Source organism: Anabrus simplex, chromosome 3, assembly GCF_040414725.1.
Source record: "Anabrus simplex isolate iqAnaSimp1 chromosome 3, ASM4041472v1, whole genome shotgun sequence".
Taxonomy (NCBI): domain Eukaryota; kingdom Metazoa; phylum Arthropoda; class Insecta; order Orthoptera; family Tettigoniidae; genus Anabrus; species Anabrus simplex.
In genome coordinates this window covers 492,313,742-492,338,779 of record NC_090267.1, presented here as the reverse complement: position 1 = coordinate 492,338,779, position 25,038 = coordinate 492,313,742, and the positions used below count along the sequence as shown (strand labels likewise).

The window sequence follows — 25,038 nt, the reverse complement described above, 5'->3', positions numbered from 1 at the left end:
AATAGGCTAAGGAGGTCTATATTCATCCTCTGATAGACTGTTGAATCCAAGTTAAGCGGGCATAAAAACACAGTAACCGAGTGGATAGTCTCTAGAGCAGAAAATAGTTTGTGACACAATGCACAAGTTAGCGAGTATGCAGTTATACGAGAATGGAGGACGAGGAGTGTGTATTGCAAAGTGTTAGCGCTGTGTGCTAGCTCAACCTAACTAAATGTCCAGAATGTGGCGTTGCGTTTAAAGTGAATATTTCATTGTAGTAAGAAGTCAAGGTATTCCGAGGAGAGTGAGCGGCTAGAACTTCAGAACGTGGCTTCGAAGACGCTACCTTGAACGAGGCATCCCTCAAGAAGAAGGCGGCACCATGAACCAGCGGGGCTGGAAGACTGGACTCCATGAATCGAACCTGGCTGAGACATCTATCATGATGGGCTAAATCATGCTAGCCTACCCGGAGGGAGAGACGAGGAGATTAATTAAGATAAGTGGACCAATGAATTATCAGACATATGGTAGAGTTAAGGCATCACGCAGAGATAGTAGAAGTAAACGTGTAGATATTCATATAGGATTTGATGGTGGCCCATCAGGCTGCATATTAAGATCGTTTGATATATCTAAGGGTAAGAGTAATTAGATTTGTTTTCTTGTATCTTTATGTAAAGCGGACAATGAGTTAATATGTGTTATCGAGGCAAGAGGTAGTGTGCCTAGTGATACATATTTGTTTGTGTATGATAGACCGGATATTTTCTTTTGGGTCGGTCGCGAAATGCATTTTACTTGTAGGATTAGGCACTATGTATAATTCCCACTATATTCCAGGGGAAGGGCAGATATACCTGCGTAATGTAAGGTATGCAGGCTGATGGTATTTATTTAGTTAAGGGGCCCTATTTACGTGCCTTAGATGGGCGTAAACTATAGCGGAGGCGCAGGTTTTAACGCTATTCGACTCTGTGCTACTCTGCCAAACGTTGGGTTTGAACCTCTGACTCCCAAGGTTAATGTTGTCGTGCCGCATATTGGCGGTGATGGTTTGATATGATTGAATAGTAGAACACTTTATGTGATTCAACTGCGACCCGAGTGGGTGGTTAATTGAAGTCAGGAGCGTGATGTGAGATGCGTTTTTCCTCACTTATTTTATGCCATTGGCTGTTATGTGTAGAAGCTTGAAAGTCCCTTTGTGAAAGAATGTAGGGTAAGACGTCTAGCGGGAGTTTGTTTACAAGTTTTTTTTGTTGTGGAAGGGGGCTCCAGACCCGACTTCAGGTCAATGTTCGCCTGCTCAGTATTGGGGTGAGCTCGGCCATATTTAAATTGCTCTGGAGGTCGGTCATTCTCCTTTGGCAGGGAGTTTTTTTTGCAAACCTGTGTGTCAGTTATTTTTATCCATTTTTCCTTGTATTTCCTTTCTTGTTGGATTCGCGTTCTTAGGGTTGTGTATTCTACTAAGGTGATCTTGGCACTATGCTACTGGTATGATTGCCCTGTTGGCAAATGTTTCTGCCTGGTGGACGTGTGTTCACGTCCGTGTAAATATGTAATTGAGGGCGCTAGAGTAGGTTATCTTAGTTTATTTTCATTTACCTATTGTGCTGCTAATTTTTGTGTATATAAATATCCCGGTATGGGAGGAAACTTTCATCATAGCGGTAATCTCTGCAGGTATCCTTAATTCTGCCATTATATCATTTCATGTCGCAGACAAAGGGATGTAGTTTCCATGTGGGAGAACAAATCCGGTTTTTTTTCTTGGTTCACAGATCGACAAATTTCAACATAACGTCATCATCCAGATTGTATTTGCTTTGTTTTCTTTTTAATTTGGAGAGGTGAGCCTTTGGTGCACTTATTTTGGCACTACAGGTGCAATCCTTGTAATTAACTTGTGTTGTGAATACAAACTTATGCTCAAAATTCTGATCACAGCGAAAGTGTTCCTCATTTCGTAGTTTAATGTAGTATATGAGTTCCCCATGATCCTCTCGTCATAAGAACCCAAATTATCGACCATTTCTGCCGACGGTAGCTGAGCTGGTGCCCGTATGCAAGAACAGAAGAGCAGGTAGGTATCATCCTGCAGTATTAATGTGCCCTGTAGGGTATATAATGTCAGATAAAAAATCTTAACTTGACACCACCAAATAACAGGAAATAAGGTCACGAAAATGACGATCTACTTTAGACGTTAATATCGCTTCGTGACCCTCAAGTTGACTATTTACAACACATGACACCGCACTCGTAATAATTCATAAAATTTATCAAAGCATGAAAAACAAATAACATTTTGTCATATTTTCTGACATTCACGAAACAAATGGGTGACCAAACTGTGTCATAAATACCCATTACAAAATATAAGTTTGACATCATAAAACAGATACCTAGGCGGTGATAGTAGCACTTCCACCTACCTTAACTGCACGTCAGCTTCCATGTTAGCTCACCAGCAACCCTCCGATGTTTATTTAGCCATTTTAACACTTCTGCCTTCACATTTTGTTTTATTCATATTTCTTTCCTGAAATAAAGGCACAAAAAGAAGAAATGCCCTTCACTCGATATTTTCGCGGACCGAACATGAATGTTTGGACTGTCGCCCGCAGACGATTTACTCTTTCCTTTTAAGACACAATATTATTTGAATTTTCACTAATACTACTTCGGCGTTTAGACGACCGTCTTTACATATGATTGACACTCTAATGAACAAAACTACTTCCACTTGGAGACAATACCTCAGCCACATCGGCGAAAATGTAAGTTTCTGCTGGACTTAGTCTATTACTTGTCGATCGATTTACTCAACAATATAACCTTCTCGCATGAGCTCCAATAATTCAAATGCAGGATGATTTCAAGATGGCGCATCCCTTTATTTATAGTTTTCCGTCCCCTCTCTTAGGCATTTTTCCTTGCCGCCAAGAAATTTTGCGTACATTTGGAGACCTTGTGGAAATGTGTTTAAAGCAGTTTTTACTATAACCAAGTACTTGCTAAATTGCTAGTAACATTGTTCATGAACATTTAAAATTATCTCGTACGAAATTAACTGGTTAAATTATCTCATTTGATAGGCACTATATTCTGACGACGTGGCGTGAGTTGAATAGACACGCGCGTCTCTCATGAAATATTCTCGGAAACAGCTCAGCAACCCCAAATATGTATTAATAAAGACCAATTGTCTCACACATAATTACAGGACACTCATTACATTACGTTCATTAGTAATTCCTTTTAATAAATGTATTTATTTAACCAACAGTTTATTCTGTATCCGTCCAACCTCGACACGTGCGGGTGACGTCACGGCTCATAGCGTGAGAACAACCTTCTTGCCTCGTGTCGCCTCTGCGAGATAAATATACATTCAAGCTTCTCATTACGATTAATATGGGACCTCATGTGGTAGTTTTAAGAGACATATATCTTGGGACACAAAGGTCATGGGTTCAATATGTATATCGAAACCTTCCCCGGGATGAGCATATTCTAAATATGACGTTTGGTCGAGACCTATTCAGCTGTTTCGCCGTTATGGTGGAACAGACAGAGAGACATGAAAAATAAGAACCACAGATTCGATCTTGAGTTGACCTAAAACGGATAAATATGTGAAAAATTGGCAAAACAAACGAAACTACAGACAGCGGAACCCATACAAATTTATTTATATAGATTGCATTCTATTCTGTATCTTTACGAGATGAAAATGTCGCTGACTAGAAACATTGCGGGTGTGTAAAATGAATTTTATTAGTAGGATAGTTTAGCTTGAGTAGATTGATGGAAAGTTACTTCACTGGACGGTTCACGATGATAGCCTACATGTTTGGAGTGGTGACATGGAAGGTCAGTTAGAGCCTCACCCTCGAGTTGTGCCGTGAATATCGTGATGGTAGTGATTATTGTTTTCAGTGACTTTACGTAACATCAAACGAGAATTGAGTTTATTTTTATTTAGCGAACTTCACTGCATGTGTTGAGACTAAACTACGAGTACATATAACATGTTATGGGACACTATCATTGGCCCTTTCGTACACCCAGCGCGTTTGACAGGCCAGTAGTATTCGCTGTTCCTAGCTGAAACTTTGCCGGAGACTCTTGATGACATTCCTCTGCACATATGTGGTTCCTTGATGACGGTGCCCACCCTCTCACATTTCTCTGCCGGTGCGAGAGTACTTAGACATGATTTTCTAGGGCCAACCCCCTGTGAGTGGGGCACTCACAGTATCCCTGCCTGTCGTAAGAGGTGACTTAAAGGGGACCCAGGGGCTCTCGACTTGGGAGCATGGGTCAGCGACCACGGGGCCCTTAGCTGAGTCCTGGCATTACTTCTACTTATTTTTGCCAGGCTCCTCACTTTCATTTACCGTATCCGACCTTCCTTGGTCAACTCTTGTTCTTTTCCGACCCCGACGGTATTAGAGCAATCGAGGCCTAGGGAGTATTTCATTTTCACGCCCTTCGTGGCCCTTGTCTTTCCTTGGCCGATGCCTTCATTTTTCGAAGTATCAGATTCCTTCAATTTTTTATCTCTGATTAGAATTAAATATGGGGAGCCTCCGTGGCTCAGACGGCAGCGCGTCGGCCTCTCACCGCTGGACACCGTGGTTCAAATTCCCGTCATTCCATGTGAGATTCGTGCTGGACAAAGCGGAGGCGGGACAGGTTTTTCTCCGGGTATTCCGGTTTTCCCTGTCATCTTTCATTCCAGCAACACTCTCCATTCTCATTTCGTAGCATCTATCATTCATTAATATATCACTTTGGGAGTGGCGACCCCATCGTAATAACAGCCTATATATGATTCATTCATTACATCCCTGACCCGGTCACTGACTGGAAAACAAGTTGTAGGTTTTCATTTTCATTTTCATAGAATTAAATATACAGAGAGGACGGTTGCCTATTTGTATTCCTCTTAAAAGAATAATTACAACCACCTCCTTTCTCCGGCCAATAGATTGTTCGAAATGGTCCAGTTCAGTAATAAGCTGGCAAGACCGTACAACGCCAAGATTTAGAAAGTTGTAGGGCCTAGAATTAAATTTGACCGAATAAAATAAGGAAGTATACAGAGTAGTTTTGCTTTACGGAAAGGTTCTTCCCAGTGGCTGATGACCTTTAAATAAAAATTCACACAAGTACATTTAAAAGCTAGGTACTTTGTAACTACAGGAGCCTAGGTGGCTTAGACATCAGCGCGCCGGCCTCGTACCGCTGCGTTCCGTGGTTCAAATCACGGTCACTCCATGTGAGATTTGTGCTGGACGGAGCGGAGGCGGGGCAGGTTTTTCTCCAGGTACTCCGGTTTTCTCTCTCATCTGTCATTCCAGCAACACTCTCCAAAAGTTATCATTTCATTTGTCAGGCATAAATCATTGCCCTAGAGGAGTGTGACATGTTTCGGCAGCCGGCACAGCTCCTATCCCCGCCGTTAGATGGGGGCTTCATAATTCCATTTCTCATGCGGTCAGTGACTGGAATCATACTGTTGATTTTCTTTTTTCTTTTCTTTTTTTGTTACTGTAACTATAATTTGCTGAAGAGAATTCCAAACAGAGGTAAATTACCAGGAATCAGAAATGAAAGCAAGCACGATTCCCTCAGTAACTCAAAATGGAAATGAGGTCCGCAATGCGACCAGAGACGAGCTGACTCGTTCACGTTCCCCCGTCGTGTTGTCGTTCCTTATCGAGGCTGCACCATCATCTGTACGTCTATGGAGTTCTTCGGGGTCATGTACTTCACTCCTGCACACGAGTTCCTTCATATGGCCGCAGATTACTGAAGTCTTCCACTTTAACTGTTAATGTCACTTCATTTTTCAATTATCCGTCATTATTTTAAAGAATTTCCCCTACAGTAGGATAAGGATTCCTGCTCGGCAAAGTCTCTAAAACTTTCTGTTTGTTAGTGAAAAAGATATTGATTTCACAGTTCACTGGTCGTTGTAATAGCTGAAGTAAATTCTTTCTATGCAGAATTCTACATAGGTTTTGCTTTAGGAGAGCTTAAACAACACTCAGGTTGAGTGTAATAATAATTGTATTTGTTTTATGCCCGTCCAAAATGCTAGTTCTTATAGACGCTGGTGTGTCGAAATTTTGTCCCACAGGCGTTTCTTAACGTGCCGGAAGCCAACGACATGGAATTGTTACCTTTAAGACCACTGACCTGAGCCGGATTTGAACCCGCCCACTTGGGCTCAGAAAGACAAGGACTAATCAACTGAGCCACTCGGGCGGGCAGTCAGGTTGATGGATGAGACTTATCCTGTACTAATTAAAACCCCAGAACCGAGAATAACACTGTGGTACTAAGGCAGAACCAGATATGTCCAAAAACCTGATTTTTCAGGAGACGCATTTTAAAGTTTGCGAGATTACCCCCAAATCAGTTTTAATTCCAATTAGCTCGTAATTGATGTGGTAAGGTCATCAAAGGGTTTTCAACCATTCTCTATGGGCATTGTTGTAAAAGTTTGAAAGGAAGCGAAGATACTTTCACTCATTGGACATAATCGTGCTTTGCCTCCGTAGATTCGCTAGAAATTGTTCATTGTGCTAGCGACATATACATTGTTATCCATATAGGGTTTTGCCACCTTAAACCTCGTTACTCTATGTAAATATTAGTATTAAAAACAAAACGTCACGTTTTTGGACATATCTGGTTCTGCCTTAGTACCACAGAACATAACACCAGTAGACAGAATTAAACGGTTCTGATTTTCTCCTTAATTTTAGCAGCAGACGTTAAAACGGTGTCAATCAGCGATTGAATAGGCCGTGGTTCTCCTTCGGGGTGATGATAAACGATTGATTCTGGAGTATTATCGGAATTAAATTGACCGGGAAGACGGGTTTTTCCGGTAAAAATTTTACATGCCCCAAACAGGACTTGAATCTGGGAAGCAGCGCCGAAACACCGATGTCTAACAGTTTGATCAGCTTGCATTCGGGAGATGGTGGATTCTAACCGTACTATCGGCAGTCCTGAAAATAATAATAATAATAATAATAATAATAATAATAATAATAATAATAATAATAATAATAATAATAATAACGCCGCCTCAATGGTGTAGTGGTTATCGTGATTAGCTGCCACTCCCGGAAGCCCGGGTTCGATTCTCGGCTCTGCCACGAAATTTTGAAAAGTGGTACGAGGGATGGAACGGGGTCCACTCAGCCTCTTGGGAGCTCATCTGAGTAGAGGGGAGTTCGATTTCCACCTCAGCCATCCTCCAAGTGGTTTTACGTGGTTTCTCACTTCTTCTCCAGGCAAATGCCGGGATGGTACCTAACTTAAGGCCACGGCCGCTTCCTTCCCTCTTCCTTGTCTACCCCTTCCAATCTTCCCATCCCCCCCACCAAGGCCCCTGTTCAGCATAGCAGGTGAGACCGCCTGGGCGATGTACTGGTCGTTCTCCTCAGTTGTATCCCGTCGACTCAAAGTCTCACATTCCAGGACACTACCCTTGAGGCGGTAGAGGTGGGATCCCTCGCTGAGTACGAGGGAAAAACCAACCCTGGAGAGTAAGCAGATTAAGAAAGAAAGAAAGAAAGAAAGAAAGAAAGAAAGAAAGAAAGAAAGAGAGAGAAATAATAACAGTAATAATGATAATACTCGAGTTGGCCGTGCGGTTAGGGCCGTGTATCAGCCAGCTTGCATTCATGATATGGTAGGTTCGAGTCCCACCGTCGGTAGCCCCTGAGGATGTTTTCACGTGGTTTCCCATTTTCACACCAGGCAAATGTTAGGGTTGTACCTTAATTAAGGCCACGGCGGCTACCTTTCCCGTCTGTGCGGCGCAGAAAACCATCGGTGTGTTACTGCCACGTTAAAGTGCTCCTACACAACCACCCACCTCTCCCTGCCAAATGATCATCACTGACCCGGCTGATCAGGTCTCCCATGGGCGTCAAATAGAAACACATGCATCTGGCCTTTTCGGAGGCCGCACAAATCAATCAATCAATCAGTCAGTCAATCAATCGATCGATCAATCAATCAATCAATCAATCAATCAATCAATCAATCAATCAATCAATCAATCAATCAATCAATCATTCACCACTGGTCTGCATTTAGTCTTTTCTTAAATAATTTCAGAGAACATGGAAATTTATCGAGCCTCTCCCTTGGTAAATTATCCCGCTGTGGGTGGGGGCGGTAAAAGAACACCCACGGTATCCCCTGCCTGTCGTAAGGGGCGACTAAAAGTGCCTCCAGGGCCTCCTAACTTGGGAGCGTGAGTTGTCGACCATGGGACCCTTAGCTGACTCCTGGCTTTGTTTCCACTTACTTGTGCCAGGCTCCGCTCTTTAATCTATCCTGTCCGACCCCTCTGTTCAACTGTCATTCTTTCTACGAGCTCGGCGATATTGGAGGATTGGAGACCTAGAGAGCCCTTCATTTTTACGTCCTTGTCTTTCTTTGTCGATACCTTCATTTTTCGAAATGTCGGATCCCTTCCATTTTTTCTCTCTGATTAGTGTTGTACAGAGAATAGTTGCCTAGTTGCCACCTTGTTAAATTACTCACAATTCTTAACTTCTCTTCCCAAAAAGGAATATTTGCCCGAATATGTCCTCTTGAGTTTTATATCTTCATATTGTGATCTTTCCTACGTTTGAAAACACCACTGAAGGTTGTTCGTTTACTAATGCCTTTAATACAATAGTTAAATGTTGTGCAGGTTTGCTGTTGTAGTAGTTCGCTATTTGAACAGAACAATTTCATTCCCTACCCGGTAAGCAGTGCTATATATTTTTGGCCTATTTTCTAACCTTTCCTGGTTCTGATTTAGCTTACCTTATCTTGGACGATGACCTACGTTATAAAATGACAACTGGGTTGTCAGCACTGGTCGCATCTAGCACGACACCAGGAACTTCTGGCTGATTGGACTGTATCGCTATTGAACTATCCAAGGCCTTTGATAGGGTGGATAATGGGAGGGGAACTGGACTAGACAAAAGAGTGGTTGAATGGGTGGCTACATTATGCCTTAATGTATTCTTATATATATAATTGCTATAAGTAAAGGTCTGGAATCATAGATAAGAACATTGGTGAATGATGTTATACTGTGTAGAGTAGTGAATGAGTTGTGGGATTGCGAACGAGTGCAGGGGGACTTAAACAATGTAGTGAGATGGACAACAGACAATGAGTATGAATGTAAATGGGGAAAAGTCAAATTGTAATTTTCACCAAGTGGAAAAGTCCTCTCAGTTGATGTGTTGATAGTACCTCATGGGGAACAGTGTAAGCAATATAAGGAATGATCTTCACTGGGTTAATCATATTAACGAGGAAGAGAAAGGTTACAAATCTCTTCACATGGTTAGAGTTTGTGTAATGATGTAAAGGAGAGGGCGTACAAGTCTCTGGTAAGACCGCAGTTAGAGTATGGCTCTAGTGTATGAGACACTCACCAAGACTACTTGATATGGGAACTGCAAACAAGTCAAAGGAAAGCAGCACGGTTTGTTCTGGGTGATTTCCAACAAAGGAGTAGTGTTACTAAAATGTTACAAACTTTGAGCTGGGAAGACTTGGGAGTAAGGAGACGAGCTGCTCGACTAAGTGGTATGTTCCGAGCTGTCAATGGAGAGTTGGAGTGGAATGACATAAGTAGAAGGAGAGCTTGAGTGGAGCTTTTAAAAGTAGGAAAGATCATAATAAGGAGATAAAGTTGGAATTCAAGAGGACAGATTGAGGCAAATAGGTATTCATTTATATGGCGAGGAGTAAGGGATTTGAATAAATTATCAAGGGAGATGTTTGATAAATTTCCAAGTTCGTTGAAAATATTAAAGAAAAAGCTAGGAAAACAATTGATAAGGAATCTGCCACCTGAGAAACCGCCCTAAATGCAGATCATTGATGTTTGATTGATTGATTATTCTCTTCCCGTACAATTCCCATTTTTCAGTGCAGTTTACTCTCCGGCTCCATGGCTAAATGTTAGCGTGCTGGCTTTTGGTTACAGGGGTCCTGGGTTCGATTCCCGGCAGGGTCGGGAATTTTAACCATACTTGGTCAATTCCCCTGGGACGGGGACCGGGTGTATCTGTATGTGCCATCTTCATCATCATTTCATCCTCATCAGGACGCGCAGGTCGCCTACGGGAGTCAAATCAAAAGACCTGCACCAGGCCTCTCCGGGGGCCTGTTCCCATCTGACATGACTTCAGTATTGGAAATGCTAATTTTGATATCATACTCTCTATTTTTCCATCGTACGAATTATTTTCGTTCGTGAAGGAAGAGTGGCAACAGCCGGTTGCGAACATACACGTCACTCGCTATATGTTATCGCAACTGTGTCGTTATGAAACAGCCGAGTTTCTTTTTTAAATTATTACTCTGTGATGGAGTCATCCTACACCAATCAGGAAAATGTTCTCTGAGGAATGGTGACCTCTCATAAAACACCGATAACGAGTAAACATGGAGATGCTGTTTGTACAGTGCCCAGCTGCATATCACCAGGGTAAGTGGACATTGCAGATCGCTCACTTCACAATTAACATTTCTAAACCCTTTATAGGGCAAAACCCTGGGGAACAAGATATATTACTTATTTGATTAAATACCATGTAATTGGGGTCTACTGTTTAGGTTTTGACCAAAATCTGAGTCAATACATTGTATGATTATGCGATATGGGGTGGTAAGTATTTTTACCACAGAGCATTTAGGATTTTCTCCCCACTGAGTGTGCTCTGGTAAATATATATACCACTTTGCTTACATGACTACTTTCCACTGTGTTTTACAAATAATAGGTGCAAAATGCAGATGTAAAGCATGGAACAAGAAGTACATATAATTATAAATGTTACACTGGCTCTGAAAATTGCACTAGAAACATCGGGTCATGGGGTCTGTGATGAAATTGATGATAGCCTCTTCTGAGAGGCCTTTGTTCATAAAAGACATTGCTGGAACAATATCACAGATATAGAACTAAGGCACATAGTTCTCCTTACAAACTATACGATTCAAAACAAGCCATCGTCTAAAATTAATTTCTAAGATCGTATAAGAATATCTTACAAAACAGCATAAATATGCATTCAGGCACGCATGTGCCTAGGGGGAGGGGAATTTCGGGGTATATACCCCCAATATATGTCTGATTTGTCAACCCCTCCCCTGTGGGAAGCCCTGATGTCAGCCACTACATGAGGCAGTCTATTCTTACATCCCTAATTACCCTGAAAATATATTTTTATTATTATTATTATTATTATTATTATTATCTATATACACCCTTGAACTCAGAGGAACTGAATAGCATACAAATGGACTAAATTTATGTTTTTCCGAAATAACTTGAAGTGCTGTTTGGATATAAATCCATTTTTCATAATTTGGGGAAGCTAATACATTTTGTGACTGATAAAACGTACGTCCATAACCTTACATTCTTCCTGCATGTTTTCATATTAGTGAATATAACGCGCTGACCAGAATATTGTAGGAAAGGGCATATGTAAAACATGTAACTGGAAGCTCTGAAGTCTATTTTCTGATATTTATATTACCAATTGCATTGAAAATGAGTACGTTATCAATATGCAAAACGAGCACACACTTTCGTCTTTCTTGGTACTTTATGTGTAGACCATTGATAATTTGGATAAAATCTTTCAAAGTTAACCGCAAAATATGCAATCTATGTTCACAAAATAATCAAAATTTTCAAAAATATATATTGCCTTACATAAATCAGGGAAATCCAGCATCTCGCTTTTAATGAGCTGTATTTTACGGTCAACACAATGCTACACGAGCGAAGTTCAAGTGGCGCTCTCTGGTAAACATATGTACCACTTCCCGAAGTGGAACGATTCAAATAGCTGTGAAGCGTGAGTTTCGGAAAAAGTGGTAAATATTCTTACCAGAGAGCGTTACTAGGCTAGAAAGCAGACAGTTACGTCCACTTAGGGTGCTACCATCTGAGCAGTTTCTATGGAAACCCAAGTGATAAATATATTTACCAGCAACCTATAAAGGGTTAATGTATTTTAGCTTCACAGTTAACATTTCTACAACAGTTATGGTTCCCCGTAAAAAAATTATTTTGTTTTAATTACGAATCTAAAGTACCTTCAGCACACTTTTGTGTATTTATTTATTATGTCCGCCTCTGTGCTGTAGTGGTTAGTGTGATTAGCTGCCACCCCCGGAGGCTCGGGTTCGTTTTCCGCCTCTGCCGTCAAATTTGAAAAGTGGTACGAGGGCTGGAAAGGGGTCCACTCAGCCTCGGGAGGTCAACTGAGTAGAGGAGGGTTCAATTCCTACCTCAGCCATCCCGGAAGTGGTTTTCCGTGGTTTCCCACTTCTCCTCCAGGCAAATGCCGGGATGGTACCTAATTTCAGGCCACGACCGCTTGCTTCCCCGTTCCTTGACCATCCCTTCCAATCTTCCCATCCCCCCGCAAGGCTCCTGTTCAGCATAGGAGAGGCCGCCTGGGCGAGGTACTGGTTCTCTTCCGCAGTTCTATCCCCCGGACCAAATGTCTCACGTTCCAGGACACTGCCCTTGAGGTGGTAGAGGTGGCATCCCTTCCTGAGTCCGAGGGAAAACAAACCCTGGACGGTAAACAGATTAAGAAGGGAAGAAAGACATATTTTATATTTATTTATTTTGTTTCAAGTATGGTTCATGTTTGTGGGTTACTGTAGTCACGTCCTAGTTCGTGAACCATGGGCAACGGCTGAGTGGCCTAGTAAGTGGTCCTGAGAGTCGGGATACCAGTTGCTATGGAATGGGAGTGGGCATCTCTGACATATTCTGAGTCGTGGTCCTCCTTGTGCTCAGGCGGCTAGGACTATACAATCCACCGGTGGTCCATAACCCGTTAGAGGAGAGATCCTCACTTGGACTATGTGCAAGTAGGGCAGCATCCTGCTTCATGAATCGACCGAGCTCAGAACATTTTAAGCAAGCCTCGGACCTATGGGAGTAACGGAGTCCCACTCCCATTTGACAGGCGAGGGACTCCTTGGAAACAACTTGGCGAACGAAATGGAATTCGATGGGGAGCTATCAATATTAATGGGGCTTATGGAAGAAAAAAAAGTAGAACTGGCTGAGTCAGCAAAGAGGATGCATCTGGATGTGCTAGGAGTAAGTGATATTCGGGTAAGGGGAGATAACGAGGAAGAGATAGGAGATTATAAAGTGTACTTGACGGGTGTTAGAAAGGGAAGGGCAGAGTCTGGGGTAGGGCTCTTTATCAGGAATACCATTGCACAGAACATAGTTTCTGTTAGGCACGTAAATGAGCGAATGATGTGGGTAGATTTGTCAGTTGGAGGAATTAGGACTAGAATTGTGTCCGTGTATTCACCATGTGAGGGTGCAGATGAGGATGAAGTTGACAAGTTTTATGAAGCGTTGAGTGACATCGTAGTCAGGGTAAACAGCAAGGATAGAATAGTGCTAATGGGCGATTTCAATGCGAGAGTTGGGAATAGAACTGAAGGATACGAAAGGGTGATTGGTAAATGTGGGGAAGATATGGAAGCTAATGGGAATGGGAAGCGTTTGCTGGACTTCTGTGCTAGTATGGGTTTAGCTGTTACAAATACATTCTTCAAGCATAAGGCTATTCACCGCTATACGTGGGAGGCTAGGGGTACCAGATCCATAATAGACTATATCTTAACAGACTTCGAATTCAGGAAATCTGTTAGGAATGTACGAGTTTTCCGGGGATTTTTCGATGATACAGACCACTATCTGATCTGTAGTGAACTAAGTATCTCTAGGCCTAAGGTAGAGAAAGTGAAATCTGTCTGCAAACGAATAAGGGTAGAAAATCTCCAGGACGAGGAAATTAGACGGAAGTACATGGATATGATTAGTGAGAAGTTTCGAACAGTAGACATTAAGCAGGTTCAGGATATAGAAAGTGAATGGGTGGCATATAGGGATGCTGTAGTAGAAACAGCCAGGGAATGCCTTGGAACAACTGTGTGTAAAGACGGGAAAAGGCGAACATCTTGGTGGAATGATGAAGTGAGAGCAGCTTGTAAACGTAAAAAGAAGGCTTATAAGAAATTGCTCCAAACAAGGGCCGAGGCAGATAGGGAGTTGTATGTAGATGAAAGAAACAGAGCGAAACAAATAATTGTTGAATCCAAAAAGAAGTCATGGGAAGATTTTGGTAACAACCTCGAAAGGCTAGGTCAAGCAGCAGGGAAACCTTTCTGGACAGTAATAAAGAATCTTAGGAAGGGAGGGAAAAATGAAATGAACAGTGTTTTGAGTAATTCAGGTGAACTCATAATAGATCCCAGGGAGTCACTGGAGAGGTGGAGGGAATATTTTGAACATCTTCTCAATGTAGAAGGAAATCATCCTGGTGGTGTTGTGAACAGCGAAGCTCAAGGGGAGGAGGAAAATGATGTTGGTGAAATTATGCTTGAGGAAGTGGAAAGGATGGTAAATGAACTCCATTGTCATAAAGCAGCAGGAATAGATGAAATTAGACCTGAAATGGTGAAGTATAGTGGGAAGGCAGGGATGAAATGGCTTCATAGAGTAGTAAAATCAGCGTGGAGTGTTGGTAAGGTACCTTCAGATTGGGCAAAAGCAGTAATTGCCCCTATCTATAAGCAAGGTAACAGGAAGGATTGCAACAACTATCGAGGTATCTCACTGATTAGTATACCAGGCAAAGTATTCACTGGCATCTTGGAAAGGAGGGTGCGATCAGTCGTTGAAAGGAAGTTGGATGAAAACCAGTGTGGTTTCAGACCACAGAGAGGCTGTCAGGATCGGATTTTCAGTATACGCCAGGTAATTGAAAAATGCTACGAGAGGAATAGGCAGTTGTGTTTATGTTTCGTAGATCTAGAGAAAGCATATGACAGGGTACCGAGGGAAAAGATGTTCGCCATACTGGGGGACTATGGAATTAAAGGCAGATTATTAAAAGCAATCAAAGGCATTTATGTTGACAATTGGGCTTCAGTGAGAATTGATGGCAGAATGACTTCTTGGTTCAGGGTACTTACAGGGGTCAGACAAGGCTGTAATCTTTCACCTTTGCTGTTTGTAGTTTACATGGATCATCTGCTGAAAGGTATAAAATGGCAGGGAGGGATTCAATTAGGTGGAAATGTAGTAAGCAGTCTGGCCTATGCTGACGACTTTGTCTTAATGGCAGATTGTGCCGAAAGCCTACAGTCTAATATCGTGGAACTTGAAAATAGGTGCAATGAGTATGGTATGAAAATTAGCCTCTCGAAGACTAAATTGATGTCAGTAGGTAAGAAATTCAACAGAATTGAATGTCAGATTGGTGATACAAAGCTAGAACAGGTCGATAATTTCAAGTATTTAGGTTTTGTGTTCTCCCAGGATGGTAATATAGTAAGTGAGATTGAATCAAGGTGCCGTAAAGCTAATGCAGTGAGCTCGCAGCTGCGATCGACTGTATTCTGTAAGAAGGAAGTCAGCTCCCAGACGAAACTATCTTTACATCGGTCTGTTTCCAGACCAACTTTGCTTTACGGGAGCGAAAGCTGGGTGGACTCAGGATATCTTGTTCATAAGTTAGAAATAACAGACATGAAAGTAGCAAGAATGATTGCTGGTACAAATAGGTGGGAACAATGGCAGGAGGGCACTCGGAATGAAGAAATAAAGGCTAATTTAGGAATGAACTCGATGGATGAAGCTGTACGCATAAACCGGCTTCGGTGGTGGGGTCATGTGAGGCGAATGGAGGAGGATAGGTTACCTAGGAGAATAATGGACTCTGCTATGGAGGGTAAGAGAAGTAGAGGTAGACCAAGACGACGATGGTTAGACTCGGTTTCTAACGATTTAAAGATAAGAGGTATAGAACTAAATGAGGCCACAACACTAGTTGCAAATCGAGGATTGTGGCGACGTTTAGTAAATTCACAGAGGCTTGCAGACTGAACGCTGAAAGGCATAACAGTCTATAATGGTAATGTATGTATGTATGTATGTATGTATGTATGTATGTATGTATGTATGTATGTATGTATGTATGTATGTATGTATGCACGTATGTATGTATGTATGTATGTATGTATGTACGTATGTATGTATGTACGTATGTATGTATGTACGTACGTACGTATGTATGTATGTATGTATGTATGTATGTATGTATGTATGTATGTATGTATGTATGTATGTATGTATGTATGTATGTATGTACGTATTGTTTCAAGTGGCGAAGTTATGGCACATGGCACTCTCTTACACTTTACCACATTTACAATACTTTTCCTCGGGTATATTGCCATATAGTTTAGCGGAGTTACATGATACTAACACACACACACACACACACACACACACACACACACACACACACACACACACACACACACACACGCTGTCACTCACATTAATAATGGAAACAAACAGTATACTGTACATTAACCAACATGAAATTGAAAATGAAAATCTACAACCTGTTTTCCAGTCATTGACCGAGTCAGGGATGGGTTGAATGAAGCCCCCAAGCTGCGGCGAGGATAGGAATTGTGCCGGCTGCGGAAGCCTGTCGCACTCCTCTGGAACAATCACAGATGAAATCAAATGATATTGGAGAGTGTTGCTGGAATGAAAGATGACAGGGAAAACCGGAGTAGCCGGAGAACAACCTGTCCCGCTTCCGCTTTGTCCAGCACAGATCTCACATGGAGTGACCGAGATCTGAAGCACGGAATCCAGCGGTGAGAGGCCGACGCGCTGCCGTCTGAGCTACGCAGGCTTCCATCATGAAATACAATTGTTCACATATCAAATAAATGTTCATATTTCACCTCCATCAACTCACTTAGCTGCACAGTGTACTTTTCAACAGGTAATTTAGTTAATGTGCCACTGTCTCTGACACTGTCTAGAAAGAAATTCCAAAGTCTGGAACCGATCACAGTAAAAGAATAGGGAACATGCATGATCCGGGGTTTTAATTAAAAATATGCTAATCTGATTCAAAAGTTCATACAGAATTCAAAAATGTGACCAGAATGTACAAATAATAACTCCAAACATGATAAAAATCTAAATTAAAGTACGAAAATGTCACGTCACGCAAGTACGCGATCTCATTGGTCTGACGTCATCGTACAGGTTGACTGAATTAGCAGACGAAATAACACATAGCGTGCTGTGAGAAACAGGTTACACTTCGCGTATTTCTACTTTATGTTAGTGTCTGGTATAGTTAAATTCGAGGTCTATACATTGGATAATAATCTGAGTGGTATATTTTAGACTTAAAATGAATCCTGCGCAGACAGTGAGGCAGAAAACTTATAAATGGTGTAGAGTTCCGATGTGCAATAGCACAGCGCATACCATCCCAAACAAATTGTTTATAAATGTTCCCAAGACGCTAAAACTAGGGAGAAATGGATTTTGGCGAGCCGGAGAAATGCTGGTGATATATCGGAAAAGTCTACAGTTTTTTTGAAGATCATTTTATAAGTTGAATTTGTTTGAATTTTCTATCACTTTTCCATGTCAGCTGTTCTAGTGGTAAAACTTTAAATTTTAATGTATGATGCTTTAATTAAATGCTTCATTTACATCTTGGAATACGAAAGTAATAAACAGTGCAGTAATTAATGCTGATTATTAAAGTATTCTCCAAACCTAACCTATGGTTTGGGTGATCCATGCCTAGGTAATAAACCAAAGGGGTTATGAACCATCTTGACAGCTCTAATTCTACCAATATCTTGGCATGCGACAGTTATTTATGTCTTCATTGAAGAGCTCACATTTGTAAAGAAATTCAGGCTATAGCTAAATACTCTATAATATAACAAAAAATAGGTGTGTACGTCATGAAAGAAAACAACGTGAATTTAATAAATATATATATCTCTACACAAAACCAATGCTTGTCTCTTGGGATCTTATAAGTTAACATTGCTCAATTATAATAATTATCATAATATTAGTGAAATAAATAACATAATTGCACACAGGTGAAAATAGTGATGTTGGTGTTTAAAATATTATCCAACTTAGCCTAAGTTTTAGGGTATACAAGCCAAGTCAATAAACCGAAGGATAAAAATACCGGGCGAGTTGGCCGTGCAGTTAGGAGCGCGCAGCTGTGAGCTCGCATCCGAGAGATAGTGGGCTCGAACCCCACTGTCGGCAGTCCTGAAGATGGTTTTCCGTGGTTTCCCATTTTCACACCAGGCAAATGCTGGAGCTGTACCTTAAATAAGGCCACGACCGCTTCCTTCTCATTCCTAGGCCTTTCCTGTCCCATCTTCGCCATAAGACCTATCTTGACGGTGCGATGTAAAACAAATAGCAAAAAAAGAAAAAAGTAAAAGTCACAGCACCCAAAGACATTCCTGTATTGAACGAGTAAAATATCACCAAGACACTTTTCTTAAGTGATATGCTCAGCTTGTTAAAAGCCAAATGTAATTATTGTTATTGGCTTTACGCCCCGCTAACTACTTCTACGGTTTTCGGAGACGCCGATGTGCAGGAATTTAGTCGTGCAGGAGTTCTTTTGCGTGCCAGTAAATCTACCGACACGAGGGTGACGTATTTGAGCATCTTTAACTACCACCGGACTGAACCAGGATCGAACCTGCCAAGTTGGGGGTCAGAAGGCCAGCACCTCAACCGTCTGAACTACTCAGCCCGACTAGTGAAAACTAAATGGAGTCATATTTATCTTTATCATGTTTAACTTTTTACCTCCACCAAGATATTTAATGTTTATCTTTCATGGGCCCCGGAAGTGGATAGGCCAGTTGCCCCAACCATAAATATATATTTTTTTCGGGAATGATATATTATAGACCTATAGTACTATGATCTTTCTTTCTTTCTTTCTTTCTTTCTTTCTTTCTTTCTCTCTCTCTCTCTCTTTCTTAATCAGTTTATCCTTCAGGGTTGGTTTTTCCCTCGGACTCAGCGAAGGATTTCACCTCTACCGCTTCAAGGGCAGTGTCCTGGAGCCTGAGACTTTGGGTATGGTGATACAATTGGTGAGGATGGCCATTACCTCGCCCAGGCGGCCTCACCTGCTATGCTCAACAGGGGCCTTGTTGGAGAACGGGAAGATCGGAAGCGATATACAAGGAAGAGGGAAGGAAACGGCCGTGGCCTTAGGTGTCTGGAGGAGAAGTGGGAAATTACGAAAAACCACTTCGAGGATGGCTGAGGTGGGATTCGAAACACCTGTACTCAGTTGACCTCCCGAGGCTGAGTAGACCCCGTTCCAGCCCTCGTACTATTTGTTTTCAACTTTCATGGCAGAGCCGGGAATCGAAACCGGGCCTCCGGGGGTGGCAGCTAATCACATTAACCACTACACTACAGAGGCGGAATAGTACTATAATGCTACCTATATGTTTATGTTAGTGCTGAAATCCGATTTCTTACTTTACTAATGCTGAGAGCCCGAAAATGTAATGTTATTCTTTAATACGGGAATCAGTCTAGAAGGAAACGTTGAAAGTGATGTGATTTCTATCCAGGTTCGTTATTATCCTAATACTATGAGTTCCAGCACATTGCACGTATATAAAAGATGCCACTTACAAACATGTTTTTTATCCGCGAATTTCTGCGGCCATAAAAGTCACTATTTTTCAAGAATGATGACATCTACACATGGTAGATTGTCTGACTGTGCTGTTTTGAACCTTTCTTCTGTCATTTTGAAGTTATTCGCGTTCACGAATAATAAGCAATCGGCTTGTAGTAACGGCTGATGCACAATAGCTGGTAGAGTTGCATGGGGTACTGGATCGTGACGTCACAGCGCGCCGCTTACGTCAGAGGCCGTTTCACTCGCCTTGCGGAAAAGCACTTTTAAATATTTTTTAATGGTAGAAAACAAGGCAACTTACCACATTGTAATACGTTTACGTACTATTTCATTGGTCTACTTTTCAAAAAAAATTTTTTTGAAAATTATGCATGTTCCCTATTGTTATACGCAGATGAATGGTGAAGAGGAATTGCAATGGTAGATCCAGCGCACGTTTTAGGAAAGGAGAAGAGAAAGTCCTGCTCATTGGCTGAATGGTCAGCGTTGAGGCCTTCGGTTCAGAGGGTTTCGGGTTCGATTCCCGGCCGGGAATTCTTCTGATCCGGGGACTGGTTGTTTGTTTTTGTCCCAACGCTTTACTCATCATACTCAGAGAACACACTACACTTCTTCTTAAGACGCCGTCTCCGAGCTCTGATATTGACAGCGCAGAATGGAATGCCATTTCTGAAGTACAACAGTGCCATCTTCGAAGGTCTTTCAGCCATGAATTTCTTCTTCTCCCAACAGATCTCTTCCCCTGTATCTTCCCTTCGATAATAAGCTGAAATAACTGATACCTCTCGCCTCTCATGATATGTCCTAGGTATTGTGTTTCCCTCTGTTTTATGGTGAGCAGTAGTTCTTTTTGCTTTTTCATCCGACGAAGGACCTCGGCATTTGAGATTTACACTACCCAGGATATCCGCAAGAGACGACGATACAGGAACATTTCGAAGGCATCAATACGTTTTTCTATGATTGGATCCAGAGTCCAGCTTTCACATCCATACAGGAGAACAGAAAATATATAGCAGCGGATCATACGAATTTGTAGTTGGAGACTGAGATCTGACCTCACAAAGAATTTCTTCATGGTAATGAATTGTTTCCTGACCTTCTAAATTCTAGATATTATCTCCAGTTTGGAGTTACATTGGTCATCCAAGATGGTACCCATCAGATATTTGAGAGAAGACACTTGCTCAACTATTTTATCTTTTATTGCGAGATTTGTCCGAATTGTCTTCTTAGAGAACACCATCAGTTTCGTCTTTGAGGGGTTAACATATAATCCAAACTCTTCACTGTGCTGAACTAAGGAGTTTATCATGCACTGAAGGGCAGGCATGTCATCATCTATGACAACAGTATCATCTGCATATCTGATGTTGTTGATGATTTTCCCGTTAAGTTTGATCCCACCATAGTCTGCCAATATTTCTTTAAAGATTGCCTCTGAGTAAATGTTAAACAACAGAGGTGACAGTACACAACCCTGGCGGACGCCCTTGCTGATCGAAGCAGTTTCTGAAGTTCCTTAATCAGTTTTGACATTTACAAACTGATTCCAGAACAGGTTACTGATTATACGTAAGTCACCGGAGTCAATACCTGTTGATCTCAGAATCTCTATCAGCTTATTGCGCCTGGCACAATCAAAAACTTTCTTGTAGTCTATAAAACATGCGTAGACATCAACATTCATATCTCTGCATCTCTGTAACAACACATTTAACGAAAAGAGTGCCTCATGTGTACCAACGCCATTTCGGAAACCGAACTGATTCTGATCCATGTGGGATTCACATTTTTTTTTTTGTATATTCTAGTATGAATGATTCGCAAGAATAATTTGAGCACGTGAGACATCAAACTTATCATATGATAATCATCGCACTGAGACGAGTTTCGGCTTCTTCGGTAGTGGTATGAAGGTTAATTTTAGCCAGTCTGATGGTATTTCTCCTGATACATAATATATTTGATTGAATAATGATGTTAAGATATTGAGGCCGGTACATTCCTTTTCTGTTATTACTTTGAGAACTTCAGCGTACACACCGTCTGGTCCAGTTTTTTACCATTCTTTTGAAGTTTTACGGCATGTACAACTTCATTTTTTGTTATTTCAGGGCTGTTTTCAGTTATTCTCTCGTCAGGTGAAGGAGGATCATTTCTGTCATCTTTAAAGGGATCTTTTATATATTCCTTCCATCGTTTGAGTTTCCCTTCCACACCCAAGATGATTTCATTATTGGCATCTCTCAACATTTGACCATATCATCAGTTCTTTCACTTTCTTATGCAAGCTAAAATAGTCGTGCTTCTCTTGAAGGATCTCAATTTCTTTACACCTGTCTGTCATCCATAATTCTCGGGCTTCTCTACACTTTCTGCGTACAGCTTTGTTTAGAGTTTTGTATTGAATGTGATCTGTACTTTTGTGTTTTCTCGTTTCATCCATAACTTCTAGAATTTCATCTGCCATCCAGCTCTGTCTTTTGATGTTGTTGCAGTGTCCATTTTCAGTTTCCTGGATTTCAATCACGCTATCTTTAATGCCGTTCCATGTGGATTCTACCTCTGATGTTTCAGTGTATCTTATTAATTCCACCTTCTTTTCCAATGCATTTCCAACATTAGTTCTTACTTTAGGATCCAATACTTTTCCAATATCTATATGCTTGGATGGTTTAACATTTCTTTTAATTTTTCTAAAACGTATCATTTTAAGGTCCATTACAACTGGATTGTGGTCACTATTTACATCAGCACCGGGATACGTCTTAACAGATGTCACATATTACTTTAGTTGTTGCTTTACCAAAATGAAATCAATTTGATTTCTTATGATCTTTTCGTCGTTATCGGCGGGTGATATTCAACCACCAATAGTGATTACATTCCGCCATATAGGGTCGGCGTCAGGATGGGCATCCGGCCGTAAAACAGGGCCAAATCCGCATGAGCTACAAAGTTCTCACCCGCGACTCCACAGATGGAGAAGAAGAAGAAGAAGAAGAAGAATGAGGAGAAGAAGAAGAAGAGGAAGGCAGGAGATAAAGTGAAATTCAGAGGAAATGTACTGAGGCGAGTTGCCATGTAGGAGTTTACAGTATGTGATATTTATATATTTTGTCAGGTTTTAGGCTTTGAAGTTCTTGATAGTATGGAGTTAAATGTGCATCATAGCTCAAGCTAAAAAGGAATCCGAAGCAACAGTTGGAAGCTCGCTGCAGTTTCATCGTTTGTTTCCCAGTTGCGTCAGCAAGGATTACGTCACAGTAGTCGAAGATAGGAAGAATTATTGTAGTGTGCGCTGGTCTTTGTCGCATGTCAGGTCGTAAGCCGTTTTTGTTTCTAAATATTGTATAGTATGTCATTCTTGAATACAGTAATGGCTGAAATAAGAGTTAACTCATGAGCGTTAAATGCAAATCATATAATAATAATAATAATAATAATAATAATAATAATAATAATAATAATAATAATAATAATAATAATAATAATAATAATAATAATAATAATAATAATAATAATAATAATAATAATAATAATAATAACTGTACCGGGAGGTCACCTCAATACCGCACATTTAAAAGAAGCGCCTTAAGGAACACTATCTATCGAACAAATCTAGAAACAGCTAATGCATAAAATTGGGACATTGACCAGAACATGTCACTGAGTAATATTTCATTTTAAAGTTTCCTAAACCCATTGGATTTATTTGTTTTGTTTTGGTGTACATCAAGAAGTTTGAACTTTTTCTTCATAGATGTCTCTACAAAAAAACTGAGGCCATGCACTCTGGTGCAAGGTGAAAGAACGAGTGGTTTAAAGAACTTTTGTGTTTATAGGTTTTCTCAGCTAAATTGACTTTTATTTATTTTGGTGCTTCAAGGTTTGCAACACTTCCTTCTCATCCCGCCAGCTTTTGAGTCTGGAAAATTACAAATTTTCCATAATTATTTTTCAGCCAATCACAGGCTTCTTGTAGGTTTTTGGTTTAACCAATAAAAATGAGAGGGTGTGTCCGGATTTAGTCCAGAGCCTTCTCGAACCCTACTCTCGGGTATATAAGCTGCGGCTTTTTCAAGCTACCTTGTCTTATCGATCGTCGAATTACTGAGTGTGTGTGTTAAGACAGGAGGCGATGCGCCTCATTCTTCGGCAGGCAGAACATCAGCCCAGGTAATGGCCACCAGTTTTATATCACTGTAGCTACCTCCGCAGACTCACCCCAGGGGAAGGTTCTAATCTTTAACTATGTAACCATCTGTTCTCTAAAATGTAAACTTCTTCTAATGTAAAATTTCATAAAGGTTTAAACTGTAATTCGGGGATAGAGAGTGCGTTACCATCTCGAGTTCCCCTTCAGTTTGCCTTGAGGTGACTACGATTATGTAACCATTGTTATGTAAAGCATTAATTCACTTTCCTTCTAGTCACCTCAGTAGTGTGGGATTAGCCTCTGTATCATCGGGCCACAAGGCCAAGTAGGGTTTTAAAACTTGGTTTTCTAGGAGCGCAAGCGTACGCCTCCATACATTTTTGAGTTGGGGCAGGTAATTTAACCTGTTCTTCTTTTCACGAAGGCCCAGTAGTATGGGTACTAGATACCCCTGTATTAACTACATTGTAAATTGTAGGTTGTGGCTAGAGAGACCAGAGTAAAGTTTTTTGTAAAGTTGCCTTGAGTAGGCTACAAGAGTTTGGGAGTGCAGCCTCCTTGGTTGAATTTGAAGAGCATGTAAGCTCTTTTCTGAGATTTGTGTAATTTTGAGTGGTGCTTTTGGAAGACCGAAAATTGTTACTGTTGGAGCCAAATGCTCGTGAAAATGATGTAACTGATAACTTACTCCTTCCCCTAGTGAAGAATTTTATTTAGTTTGAGATCTGAAAAGAAAGATAACCTTTATTTTAAAGTTCTATATTAATATCATATAGACACTTTCCCACCAGCACCTTCTTTCACCTCTGCGTTCCACATATAACCCCAGAGTAATAATAATAATAATAATAATAATAATAATAATAATAATAATAATAATAATAATAATAATAATAATAATAATAATAATAATAATAATAAAACCAAACCAAAACCAAACCAAACCAAACCAAACCCCATGGCACTACAGCCCTTGAAGGGCCTTGGCCTACCAAGCGACCGCTGCTCAGCCCGAAGGCCGCAAATTACGAGGTATCGTGTGGTCAGCACGACGAATCCTCTCGGCCGTTATTGTTGGCTTTCTAGACCGGGGCCGCTATCTCACCGTCAGATAGCTCCTCAATTCTAATCACGTAGGCTGAGTGGACCTGGAACCAGCCCTCAGGAGCAGGTAAAAATCCCTGACCTGGCTGGGAATAGAACCCGGGGCCTCCGGGTAAGAGGCACGCGCGCTACCCCTACACCACG

The 25,038-nt window shown here is 41.1% G+C and overlaps 1 protein-coding gene across 2 annotated transcripts in view; it reads left to right on the top strand.

Moving 5' to 3' along the window:
* The window catches only part of LOC136867469 (ETS-related transcription factor Elf-5), a 142,946-nt gene that overhangs the window by 10,945 nt on the left and 106,963 nt on the right, over window positions 1-25,038 (top strand). Inside the window, exon 1 of one of the 2 annotated variants that reach the window (XM_067144677.2) lies at window positions 10,395-10,528. The exons of the other annotated variant lie outside the window; for it this stretch is intronic. The gene's annotated coding sequence lies outside the window, so the exon portion shown is untranslated. Of the gene's footprint in view, window positions 1-10,394; window positions 10,529-25,038 lie in introns of those variants that run through there. 2 annotated transcript variants of the gene reach the window in all.